General features: G+C 44.3%; 1 long non-coding RNA gene across 1 annotated transcript; it reads left to right on the top strand.

The window, feature by feature from the left end:
• Positions 1–7,410: 7,410 nt before the first annotated feature.
• On the top strand, positions 7,411–10,364 carry LOC139756965 (uncharacterized). The gene is made up of 2 exons (XR_011714467.1): positions 7,411–7,500; positions 9,905–10,364. It is a non-coding gene; the product is annotated as an uncharacterized lncRNA (long non-coding RNA).
• Positions 10,365–12,766: the final 2,402 nt, after the last annotated feature.

The raw sequence follows: 12,766 nt of genomic DNA, 5'->3' as shown, positions 1-12,766 counted from the left end.
CATTTCCATTTGCTGCTGCCGCTGCTGCTGCTGCTGCTGCTGCTTCCAGGACGCAGAAAATACTCTGTAATTACCAGTTATTACACAATGGAGTGGTGGAGGGTCGTGCAGAAATTACACCAAGATGGACATGTGGTAGTGGCGTCCAGGTCCAGCCCGGAGCATAACAGGTGTTCTGTCTGACACTGTGAGCGGAGGAGATGGAGAATGAAGTAAGAAGAATAAAAGGGAGAAAGAAAATCGATAGAAAGAAAAAACTAGAGGATGGGAAGAAAGAAAAAGAAAGGAAGGAAGAAAGAAAAAGAAAAGAAAGAAAGGTAGGAAGAAATGAAGAAAGAAGGAGAGAGAATGGAAAAAAGACAGACAGACAGACAGACAGACAGACAGACTGCAGTGAGCTGGAGGTGAGTGCCGCTGAGCTCCCAGTTCAGCAGCAGGTGCGATGGTCAACAAGCAAGGGACACACTACTGCACCATGTAGTGGAGACCAAGACCTCAATACACACTTTCTAAATGTCTTGTATCAGTATATAGACCTGTAACCTCCACGCGGACCATGGGCTTCCGTGGTGCTGCGGTTAGCGTTGCTGACTATGAATCACACACGGGCCAGCCTGGGCTGGAGTTTTGGGAATGACAATCTAATCTTAGTTAAATAGCTTAAGGACAGCCTCTTACAGAACTTGACTACAAGGGTTCGACACCCTGAGTCGGGCCTTTGATCTGAGCTTTCAGTAGTGTGGTCGCAAGGCCAAAACAACACATCTGAGGGTCTCACCGACGTCTTCAAGGTTCGAACCGTCGTACTCAAGCATTTAATCGTCCATTTTTACCTGGGGAAACCATTTCCCGACGCAACCCTTTCCCGGCGCAATCCTTACTGGATATGTGTAGTTTCCCAAGAGGGTCGCTGGGCAGTAGAGTGTGGTGAGGGGTCACCTTCCACTTGGTGCAGCTCGTCTGCTCTCCCCAGGAGCCACAGGAGGCGAAGGTTGTCCACTTCCCCAGCCACACTAGTTCTCCTCCCTTGCCGCCCACGGAGGAAGAAAAGAAATCTATTTTGTATAAAGGAAGTTATTCATTTTCTGATAGGAAATGAGTTGGTATGAGGTTCCGTTTTCTACATGAAGGTCATCTGACGTGTGTGGGGGTGACTAACAGAGGATAACAGTCATACTTATGATGGCAGTGTGTCAGTCCCATATACTGTCACACTTGACCGTGTGGTCATGTGGACAGGACAGGGAAGTGTTTACAAATTCACCTACGACAGAACTACCCAGTTCGTATAGACCTTCACTAATATCCATGTTGCAATTCTTTGTGTTTTTAAGAACAGAAGATTCAGTGAGATTTCTCGTGGTAAAAGAGTTTTAGTTGATAACTGAATTAGCGTTACTCCAGTCAATACAATGGTCATAATCTTTAACATGATTCAACAAAGCAATTCATTCTAGTCCTGTTCTTATTCTATATTGATGTTGCTTAAGTCTAATATAAAGATCCTTACCAGTCTGCTTAGTATAAATCTTACAAGGGATTCTTTAAACGCAGCAAGCAGAATTTTCTGGCGAGTTTTTGATTAAGATATTCTTTACAGTATAGTTATTATTGAAGATTACCACATTAAAGGATTAAAGCAACCTGGGAGGATGTGTAAAATTGTCACTAAAAAGGAAGTCCTAAAAAACTTTTGGCAACAATGGAAAGTTTGGGTTTAACTCTATAAAATGATTTCTTTGCCAACTTAAGAGATTCATAGATGAAAGATCTAGGATACTTTGATTTGGATCCAATAGAATATATATATTCTCAAACTCATCGTCAATAAATTCTGGACTGCATAAATGTAATGACCTAGGGAACATCGAATAGAATGATGATAGTTTTACCCTGTCAAGCTGAACTGAGTGATAATGAATATAAGAATAAACATCGGTGGGTTTTCTGTATATCCTAAACTTAAACACATACAGAAAACCTGCCAATGTTTGTTTTCGGTCATTATTACTCAATTCAACATGACAGTTAAACTATCATCATTCCAGTAGATATTCCTTAGGGCATTACGTATATACAGTTGAGAATTTATGGATGGTGAGTTTGAGAAGATATTTTCTATTGGATCCAAGTTAAAGTATCCTAGATCTTTCCTTGGTAAATCCCTTAAGCTGGCAAAGAAATCATTTCATGGAGTTAACCCCAAATCCCCCCCCCCCTGCCCTTCCAACGCCCCCTTGATACCAAGAATCTTTTAGTCTTCCCTTTTGGTGATCATTTTACGTTATTCCCCAGGTTGTTTAAATCCTCTAATGTAAAGTAGTCTTCAACAATAACATTACTGTAAATGATATCTTCATCAAAAGCTCAACCAATTCCGCAGGCTGTGTTTACAGAATCCCTTGTAGGAGATGTAATTTGTTTTATATTAGGCAGACTGGTAAGGATCTTTATGCTGGACTGAAGTAACATAGATATAGGATAAGAACAGGACAAGAAGCAAATGCTTTGTTTAATCATATTAAAAATTATGACCATTCTACTGACTGGAGTAATCCTAATTCAGTTATCAACTGTTACTCCCGTACCACGAGAAATATCATTGAATCTTCTATTATCAAATACACAAAGAATTGTAACATGGATATTAGTGAAGGTATACACAAACGTTGGTGAGCCAGGGCTTGTGAAGCGTTTGGGGTAAACCATGGAAAGTTTTGTGGGGCCTGGATGTGGAAAGGGAGCTATGGTTTCGGTGCATTATACATGACAGTGTAAACGAATGTGGCCTTGTTATCTTTTCCCGGCGCTACCTCGCGCGCTTGCCGGGGGAGGATGTTGTCATTTCATGTGTGGCGGGGTGGCGACTGGAATGAATAAAGGCAGCAAGTATGAATTATGTACATGTGTATATATGTATATGTCTTTTTATGTATATACATGTATACGTTGAAATTTATAGGTATGTATATGTGCGTGTGTGGACGTGTATGTATATACATGTGTATGTAGGTGGGTTGGGCCTTTCTTTCGTCTGTTTCCTTGCGCTACCTCACTAACGCGGGAGACGGCGACAAAGTAGAAAAAAACATATATATGTGTGTGTGTGTGTGTGTGTGTGTGTGTGTGTGTGTGTGTTAGAGAGAGAAGAAAAGACTGGAGGAAGCGCTTCCTCGGGTATGGCAGTAGAGGGGCTATCATGGCACCCAGTGGCCTAAGCCTTGGCCAGCAGGTGAGGAGGCTGGGAGAAAGTGGACGCCGCAGCTCCGGCCCTGACCTTACTGAGCCACACCTCATGATCGTCTCGGTATACTGGAGGCTCACCTCCCCGCTGCTCCGGATCATGTTGTTGTGGTGGACACCTCGCAGTAATGACGGGGTCCAGGTGATGATGTGCTTAGCCAGCCGTGTCTACATGCGGTGATGAATGACTGGCTAAGACCCAAGGATGTGGTTCTGACACATCCAGGACGGGCTTCCCCAGGGTGTGTGGTTCTGACACATCCAGGACGGGCTTCCCCAGGGTGTGTAGTACTGACACATCCAGGACGGGCTTCCCCAGGGTGTGTAGTTCTGACACATCCAGGACGGGCTTCCCCAGGGTGTGTAGTTCTGACACATCCAGGACGGGCTTCCCCAGGGTGTGTAGTTCTGACACATCCAGGACGGGCTTCCTCAAGGTGTAGTTCTAACACATCCAGGACGGGCTTCCCCAGGGTGTGTGGTTCTGACACATCCAGGATGGGCTTCCCCAGGGTGTGTGGTTCTGACACATCCAGGACGGGCTTCCTCAGGGTGTGTGGTTCTGACACATCCAGGACGGGCTTCCCCAGGGTGTGTAGTACTGACACATCCAGGACGGGCTTCCCCAGGGTGTGTGGTTCTGACACATCCAGGACGGGCTTCCTCAGGGTGCGGTTCTGGCACATCCAAGCCGGGCTGCCCCAGGTCCCGTACAAACGTCTACCCTGTGGTGTGTGTTGATTGCCATTTGTGATCACTATGTCTCTGTTACTGGGAGATTTACATTTGTTTTGCCTCGTCTCTTAACCCTGTATATATGTACACCACATGTGCTTGTGAGTGCACACAAACAGGGACCTCAGCAGTATAGTGGTTAGCGTTACTGACGATGAGTCAGTACGGTCGCGCTATGGGTTGGGCCTGAATGGGTTCGAATCCTGAACGCAGCAATCGGCCCGCAGCCTATTCCAGCTGTTCATCCTCCCGTCGGGGCTGTGGAAAGTTTTTTCACTCAGGGAGCCCCGTCTCTTAACCTTGTATATACAATGTGTACGCACGTTAGGGATAAAGACTTGGTGCATGTACACAAGCTTAAGAAACGGGACAACGCGAGTGTAAAACTCTCTCCCACTAAGACACACACAGTAAGCACATCCAGGAAATAATCTCCAGGATTCTGTGCGTGTGAGAGGGACTGGGGGGTCGACATTATCCCTAACCTGTCTCCAGAGTCCCACATTGGGAGGAGAGCAAAGGGGACAAATTGTCGTCTGGGAAATACCAGAGTAGATGTCAAATATATGGTTAAGGAAATATTTTGTAATCAGTTCATATTCTACATTAGAACAGAACTTGTATGTGCTTCTCAAGTCTGGTCGCCGCACCTAAAGAAACACAGAAGTAATAGAGAAGGTCCAAAGGAGAGGAACTAATATGGCACCAGAATTAAGAGACTCGAGTTACAAGGGAAGGCTAAAGGCCTTAATCTTGTCTACCATGGGAGATACAAGTGTGAGAAGTGACCTATATACATCCCCCTCAGGTTTTTAAAACAAACTGATGATGTAGACAGCGAACTGTTTCCCCAGAGATGTAAGGATGAGACAATCTGAGGACATTACATGACCGCTTGTCTTATAGTGTTGCTATAAGACGATAGCAACATTATCCTGCACCACAGGGAACAAGCTTTTTGACTCCGCAGTTCCCTCGCTCTTCACTCGGGTTTTCGCTCAGGTCACAGCCTGGGTGCGGTTGAGAGTCAAGTGTGGCGCCCTGAGTCACATTAGTATAATTCCTCATAAACTTCGACCCATTCATGGGTTCCGACAACAAAACGCTGGCGACGCTGGTTCTGTAACTCACGTTGTTGCTTCGTATCCAGAGCGGGGGAGGTGGGAGTCAGGATCAATAACTGGAGCCCCAAGGTCCAAGCTGAACTGTCTGCTCGTCTCATTGGCTCGGGTTTTGTTGAAATCTTCAAATAATATGGTCTGATTGACAGCGATTCTCTTTCCTCATTCATTGCATTAACCTCCCTTCATCAAGATTATGATATGCATGTGTCTGAAGCGCGACACAAGTGGAATAGAATTTTACAAGATGGATACAGAATATGTTTCCTCCAGATCCCTCACTCAGAGCGCATGATTGGACTTATATCTTACGTGCAAATAGCCTTAGAAGTAATGAGATTCTTCTCTGCTCTTTCTTCCTACCAAACACAAGTTCGTTGTTGCTGAAGAAGCTGGAAATGTAAAGATTACCAAATGTTTTCACAATATTTCTAAAACTTATTCAGTGAGCTTAGGGCATCACCGACGAGTCACTTTGGATGTAACAAAGTTAGGCAAACACTGGGATGATGTGTGGACAGAGAGGGACTCCAAGGTCCTGGAGAACAGCAGCGAACTCCATGTCTGCAAGAGGAGACTGAGGCTTGTGTATGGGTCATCGGGTCTCACACGTCAACAGTGTGAGCCCAAGCTCTTTGATGCTTGGAGGAGCGAGCCCAAGCTGCCGATGGATGGCTCTTTGATGGTTGGAGGAGCTACGTAAATAACTTTAGGCTCTCGCTGGTCGTAGAGCAGGGGAGAAAATTTTTATCATCACTTGTAATTTGTTTCTCACCTCCGCAGCGCCTGAGAATTTGCGTGTCGTCCGCCAACAGCTGTTGTGTCAATGAGCTCTGTGGCTGTTGTCTGCCATGAGCTGTTTATATGGTTACGTCTTCCCCCACCACCACCACCACAAGCTTCCTGAGGACACCCAACCACCACCATCACCACACCACCACCAACACCACCAACCCCCAGCCTCATGGAGGCTCTCCACAACCCCCACCTCGCCGCGCCAAAATTTCCGCCCTCTTTGCTACCTCCAGGATGAACAAAGACAGTGGGATTCTCGTGGTACAGGATCGTCCTCATCACCACAGAATTTCCGCCCGCTTTGCGACCTCCAGGATGAACAAAGACAGTGGGATTCTCGTGGTACAGGATCGTCCTCATCACCACAGATGAACTGGGTTGATTCAGGCTTGTTATCACGCCCACTGCTGATCCTCCTCATCAGACTCGACCTTGACCCAGCCTTGACCTACCTGACCCAAGGAAGATGACCTTTGGTCACATTGAGGGAGATGTATTCTCTGCCTATAGACGCACACACAACAAGACAACCCTCAGTGACCAGTGGTTCCAGCCGTGGGCGCTGCACTCAGGAAAATAAAAAGGGTTCATGGGGCTGCTTCCTGTGTGGCGAGGTAGCGCCAGGGATGGATGAGGGCAAGCAAGTATGAATATGTACATGTGTATATATGTATATGTCTGTGTATGTGTATGTATATGCATGTATATGTGTATATATTGTTATGTATATGTATGTATATGTGCGTCTATGGTCGTTTATGCGCATATATGTGTATATGAGTGGATAGGTCGTTCTTCGTCTGTTTCCTGGCGCTACCTCGCTGACGCGGGAAACAGCGATTAAGTACAATGAATGAATAGATAAATGAATACTATATATATATATATCTTTTCTTTTTCTTTCAAACTATTCGTCATTTCCCGCATTAGCGAGGTAGCGTTAAGAACAGAGGACTGGGCCTTTGAGGGAATATCCTCACCTGGCCCCCTTCTCTGTCCCTTCTTTTGGAAAATTAAAAAACAAAATATATATACATATATATATATATATATATATATATATATATATATATATATATATATATATATATATATATATATATATATATATATATATATATATATATATATATATATATATATATATATATATATATATATATATATATATATGTAGTTATATGACCCAGTGCATCTTGTAAAAAAGAAAAAAATGTTCTTCCTTCCTGACTTGGGCAGGTGCCAGGTGCCAGGTGCCGCTTGATCGTCTGTGGACGACGTTGAAGTTTTCTGTTGTTTAGTTTTAGTTTAGCCTTCCACCAGAACACAGGTCGTTGTGCCATTAAGTGCATTAATCTGTTCTCATTCAACTGTTATTCATTAAGGTTAGGGTCGTTTTCTCTTTCAGAGATCAAGGGAAAACAAGGGACGTGTGGGCAACGCTAACCAGATGCGGAGGTCTCTTAAGGTCAAGATGTATTTCTATGTGAAAATTAGACGAACTAGCAACAGAGGCTGGCATGTGGCGGATATATAAGGCAGCAGGACGGCTATCCTGGGTATAGTCCCTCTTAGGCGACTGCTGTTCACACTGTACTCAGCAAAGGTAAGGTCAGACCCGTCCTGTCTAATGCTTTTTAACTCCACAGTTTGGTTTACTTGAGACCAATGGTGGAGTCGACTGCTGCAGACTGCACTGCAGTTTGTGTATTAATCACTTCTTTTACAGATAGAAATATTACTAAAGTTCTTTACATGTGAATAGGAATTATATTCATGTTTCATGTTCTATGTTTTCTCAGATACATATATGCACATATCGACATATGTATGTATATATATCTACATGCACACCCTCAAGTAATCAGAGGAAGCTTTTTGAACTTGAGTAGACACAGCCACTCGCCTTCCTCAGCACTCAGGCTTAGGAACAACTTGTCCTCCACAAGGGACTGGACACCAGTCGTGCTGAAGGAGGCTCGCAAGTTACGCGAGGTGAGGCAAACGAGTCCTACGACTTATGAAGAGAACTTTGGCTTCGGCCTTGACCTGTGATGCCTGGTTGATGGCATTCAACCCAATCAAAGCCAAAGCAATGAGGATGGGCAAAGTGCAATGAAGTCGTGTAGACGCCGACCCGACCACGTCACTACAGAAGGCCGCCAGTAGGAGAACTGTAATGGAATTCATCCACAGTAAATATCAAAATTACATTAGTTTCAAGTATATCAAGATACAGACGTTGGAAAATTGATTATGATCAGACCGAATATGACCAGCGTGGTCTGTTTATCTGCACAGACGTGCGCATCTGCTGGGGTTACTCGTAGGAGCAGACTGTGCTAATCCAAAGGTGAAGAAGACATGCCACGGTGAGGGCGCGGGTTTACCCAAGCTGGAGGACAGAAGAACGGAGGCAGACATGATTAAGGCTCTGACGTTTGTCAGCGGCTCTGACGTTTGTCAGCGGCTCACGACACTATCGACCAGGAACACTTGGTTGATACTGACAGATACCCATCAGCCAGTAGGCACAACAGGGAAGTGGAATGAAGGAACAGGAGAAATATGAGAACTGTCTTCCATGGTGAGACAGTGATGGACAGCGAACCAAGCGGAATGAGGAAACAGTGTTTATGGAAAAGGAAGAAATTCAAGAGACAGACAGTATGGCACAGCGAGGTAGCGCAAGGAGACGAAGAAAGAATGGCCCAACTCACCCACATACATATGTATATACATACACGTCCACACACGCACATATACATACCTATACATTTCAATGTATACATATATATACATACACAGACATATACATATCTGCACATGTACATAATTCATACTTGCTCCCTTTATTCATTCTCGTCGCCACCCCGGCACGCATGAAATGACAACCCCCTCCCCCGCATGCGCACGAGGTAGCGCTAGGAAAAGACAACAAAAGCCACATTCGTTCACACTCAGTCTCTAGCTGTCACGTATAATGCACCGAAATCACAGCTCCCTTTCCACATCCAGGCCCCACAAAACCTTCCATGGTTTACCCAAGACGCTTCACATGCACTGGTTCAATCCATTGACAGCACGTCGACCCCGGTATACCACATCGTTCCAATTCACTCTATTCCTTGCATGCCTTTCACCCTCCTGCATGTTCAGGCCCCGATCGCTCAAAAGCTTTTTCATTCCATCTTTCCACCTCCAATTTGGTCTCCCACTTCTCTTTCCCTCCACCTCTGACACATATTTCCTCTTTCGATCTTTCCTCACTCATATATATATATATATATATATATATATATATATATATATATATATATATATATATATATATATATATATATGGTGATCACACTAGCCCGTGATGAAAGTTATGAAGGTGAAATCGCACTTCAATAGTTCACACAATTTTATCTAACATGTAATTTTTCTATAGATGTAGCACGACTTGTTTCGTGGAGACAATCCACCTCATCATCAGGTGCCAGTACTTAACATAGTTATTCAAATCTCAACATCACACTTGGGTCCCGCCCTCTAGCACCAAACAGTACAAACCCAACCACGGCGGAGCATTAAATACCAATGCACATTTAACAGTTACGAGCTTTCCGGGTTGGGTATTTCTTTTTCCGCACCTGGGAAAGTCTGGTCACTACCTCACCCCAGATGACCCCCACTTTCTCAAGTGCGGAGACCTCAGGCAACCCAACCAGTTTGACCACTACCGAACACACTAACACTATCCTTCCCGCACATATCCCCATTCGTAAGCCAATCTAGCACTGTTTTCTTTATTATACTGTGGCCTAAATATGCTCTACTTACAGACAACTAGTACACAAACATGTATATAGAGATCATGAAATAGATCGCTTTATCATTAGGATGATAACTCCCTCGAAACCTTCATTCTCTAAGACCTTTCACAGTCTAGATTTTACGAATTGGTGATGCAAAAGGATTGTACTGATGTATCCAACCAAAACTAATGATCTTGTGCGTTCCAGATGCGTGGCGCCGTATTGTTAGCAGTAGCGCTTGTGTTTGTGCTGGCCGACGCCCGCCCAGACGCTGCCGGTGGCGGTGGTGGCGGAGCCAGCAAACGTTTCTTTTTCGGCAGTGGCGGACTTGGCGGACTTGGCGGACTTTTAGGCTATGGTTATGGATATAACGGTGGCTATGGGAGTTACGGAGGAAGCTACGGCTACCCTGGATATGGCTCCTATCCTTACGGCGGCTACCATAACCAACACTTTCCCTACCATGGCTACCCTGGCCATCATTACGGCTACAAGTACCCCTTCTATGGATAGCTCGACCAGCCTTGAACCTGACCTTTCATTCATTTTCTCACTAATATTTATCATTAAGAAAATATTCATTAATTTATCCATAATGTTTAGCCAGTAAGTTCCGATATATATTGAAATATTTTGGAGCTGTCATCCACAATAAACCATGCACTGGCTTGATTTTCCTCATTCGCATCCCCCAGATTGCTTCCCTTGTTCGCTCTTATTCACCACACCCCAGGTTTTCAGGTTCGCCTCTGTGATTTCTTGATTGTTCATTGTAACTTGATGTGTGTTGGTATCAGTCTCAGTTGTAGCAGTAGCAGCAGAAGCAGGTGTATGACGTGGAAACTACCGGAAACCTATTTACAGTGGGATTACTGCGTTGGTCATCATTAACGAGTAATGGAATACATTATAGGAATGATAGCACCAAGTTAGGAGAGACAGCCCTCCTGTTCTAAGACTTAAGACATTTATGAATGTGAGTAAAGAGCTTTCAGCAAGCAGAAAATGAATAACACATTAGTTTCATGAAGAAGTTTATACATTACACTCATGATGGAAAGACAAACTCAAGATACCACTGAAAATATACGTGAAGCGTTTTAGTAATGAAGACCACCATCAGATATGTTACTAAGACCACTGACTACGAGCAAGATAACTACTCAAAAATAAGGAAGACTGACAGATTGTATAGACCAATGGTTCCTAGCCTAGGTTCACCGCCCAAACCAGGATGGTAAGAGATTCTCAGTCTGGTCGTGGAGAGCCAGCTTTACATGAAGAGATTATTGTTAGACTTACAACGTAATATTATTGCTCTACAAATGAATATTGTTCTCCTAAGATATCTTTAAGGGAATATATATATGTGTTGATGATCAGCGAGCATGCATATCTAAAGCACACACGAGTCCAGCACAAGTGAAAAATTAAAAGGCTCTACAACAGCCAAACTATAGATGCTGCTGGCGACCCACCTGACCCACACCACGCTACTGGCGCCCACAGTCCACCATATTGCGACCACACACCGTATGGCGACAATGTCACACTATACTGGCGACCACCACAGTCTGGGCCACACCATACTACTGGCCCTGACCACACCTGACCACAACCATACTACTGGGCGACCACACATGGTCCCACACCATACTACTGGCGACCCACCTGACCCACACCACGCTACTGGCGACCCATATGTCCACACATCACAACTGGCGATCAGCCATGGCGTCACCCGTTACTCTTCTCTCTTTCATATTGACAGATTTTAAGCTTCTAGCCTTTACTTGAAACTTAGTTGTCTTAATTCTGGTATCATCTACGGTGCCCTTCTCTGGAAACTCGCTATTGTGCCTCTTTACTTATGGTGACCAACCTTGATAAGCATATTCTGTTCCGGTGTTGTATAGGAGAGGAACAGCATCTTATATATTTCCTTATCCATCTACTTGAAAGCTGATCTGATATTGGCTACCACACGGTTTGTCACCGTTACTCTTCTCTTGATGTGAGACTCAGGCGACAGTCTAGGGATTAAGTCACCTCCTTTATGACTTATACGTCATCTGCATATTCGTTCAGATTCAAGTGTGTACCCTCAGGTAAGGTCAGTTGCAGTAATCAAAAAGAGTAATGGTCCCAGAGCGGAACCCTACGGCACTCCGCTGGTTACTTCATCCTATATTGAGAAGGCTCCTGAGACATACATACTTTGTTCTCTCCCACTACGATGATCGTCAGTCCAACGAAGGAGAATTCTTTATATGTTAAATGCTCCAGTCATGGGCAAAAGTCCACCCACATCAAGGCCGGCCCTTAACTGAAATATAGAGAGAATTATGAAACGAAAAAGAAAAGACAAGGAAATGTATTTACGAATTTTGGAGGAAGTGAGTGTCAGGTCATATTAATTGGGAAAGACATGAGAAGGTAGAGAGTTCAAAAGCTTCGACGTGTAGGGAAAGAAGCAGATATCAAAACGGCCCACCCTCGAGTTGCCAATGGCCACACAATAATCATGTAATGCAGCGGCTTGCTGAGTATTTCGTGGTATATCTAGTGGTACTGACACACAAACAGCAAGCTCTCGTGAGCAAAAACCAAAGAAATACCTATAGAAGAGGGAAACTCAACCAACATTGCGGCGTAGGGCAAGCGGGTCGAGTTTAGAAGTTAGCCCAGAGCAGTTTATAAGTCGGATGGCTTTCGACTCAACTCCGTCAAGTAAGGGTGCAGAGTTCGAACCACCTCAAATGGGAGAGCAGTACACTAAACAAGGTTGAATCAATCCCTTGTATAAACGAAATAACTGTCCAGAAGAGAAGGTTCGATATTCAAACAGGACACCAAGTTTCTTAGAGACAGACTTAGTAGCCATTTCCTTATTGTGGGATTTCCAAAAAAGAGTGGATGTTACAGAAATACCAAGTATGTTCATTGAATTAAGATATGGAATTGCAGAACCGTCAAAGTAGAGACGAGAGTTGTGAGTTTTCGATGAAGAGATGGGTAGGAACTGGGTCTTGGAGGCCTTAGCAAGATTTTGTGTACCACACTGAGATA

This window comes from Panulirus ornatus, chromosome 24, assembly GCF_036320965.1.
Source record: "Panulirus ornatus isolate Po-2019 chromosome 24, ASM3632096v1, whole genome shotgun sequence".
NCBI classification, from domain to species: Eukaryota; Metazoa; Arthropoda; class Malacostraca; order Decapoda; family Palinuridae; genus Panulirus; species Panulirus ornatus.
This window is presented reverse-complemented; position numbering and strand designations above follow the sequence as displayed.